Below are 1,286 nucleotides of genomic sequence, written 5' to 3'. Positions count from 1 at the left end.
AAAAAAAAAAAAAAAAAAAAAAAAAAAAAATGCTGCAAGGGGGATGGAAAGATGGCTCAGCCATTAAGAATACAGGCTGCCTTTCCAAAGGACCTGGGTTCAATTCCCAGCACCCAAATGGCAGCTCACAACTGTCTGTAATTCTGGTTCCATGGGGTCTGACACCCTTACATGGATAAACAGAACACCAAGGTAAATCCAAATAAATACATCAGTTAAAGAAATAAAGGATCTTGTTGGAGAACTGGGGGTGTGGCTCGGTGGGTAGAGTACTCACCTCGGATGCATGAGGTCCTGGCTTCCATCTCCACGACCACAGAAACCCAGTTCTGATGGTACATACTTGGAATCCCAACAATTCAAAGGTGGACACAGGGGGGTGAGGTTCAAAGTCACTGTTGGCTACACAGTGAGCTCAAAGCCGGCTTAGTGTGCAGCTCTTGTCTTAAAGTGGGGAAAGGATTTATGGTTATGATTTATTGACTATGATGACTCTTTGAGGCCTAAAATAATGCTGAATAAGCCGGAAGGAGGGAGAGTAAATCTGCACTGGGTGTGTGTGAAGCATGCTCTAGCATCTGGCTCGAGGAAAGGATGTCTTTATGGAAGAGGCAAGGAAAAGAATAAGGGGCTGGAGAGATGGCTCAGTGGTCACAAGCACTTGCTCCCTGTGACGGTTTGTATATGCTTAGGCCAGGGAGTGGCACTATTAGGAGGTGTGGCCTTGTTGGAGTAGGTGTGTCACTGTGGGCGTGGGCTTTAATACCCTCATCCTACTGCTAGCAGCCTTCAGCTAAAGATGTAGAACTCTCACTCAGCTCCTCCTGCACCATGCCTGCCTGGATGCTGCCATGTCCCTGCCTTGATGATATTGGACTGACCCTCTGAACCTGTACGCCAGCCCCAATTNAATGTGGTCCTTATAAGAGTTGCCTTGGTTATGGCATCTGTTCACAGCAGTAAAACCCTAAGACACTCCTCTTGCAGAGGACCCAGGTTCGCTTCCCAGCACCCCCATCAGGCAGCTTACTGCCTGCAACTCTGGTTCCAGGGAATCTGATATTCTCTCTCTGTCTTTTGAAGGGCACCTGCAGGCATGTAGTGCACATATATGCACGCAGGCATTCAATCATCTACACAAAATAAAAAAGTAAAGTAGACTAGATTAGGCAGGCCTCGAACTCAGAGATCCACCTGCCTCTGCATCCCAAGTGCTGGGACTAAAGGTGTGCATCACCACCACTGCCCAGCTATTTTCTTTTTTTCTTTTTCTTTTTTTTTTTTTT

The sequence above is a fragment of the Mus pahari genome, unplaced genomic scaffold (assembly GCF_900095145.1).
Source record: "Mus pahari unplaced genomic scaffold, PAHARI_EIJ_v1.1 scaffold_10907_1, whole genome shotgun sequence".
NCBI lineage: Eukaryota > Metazoa > Chordata > Mammalia > Rodentia > Muridae > Mus > Mus pahari.
The sequence above is the reverse complement of the archived record's forward strand: the minus strand, read 5'-3'. Positions refer to the sequence as shown.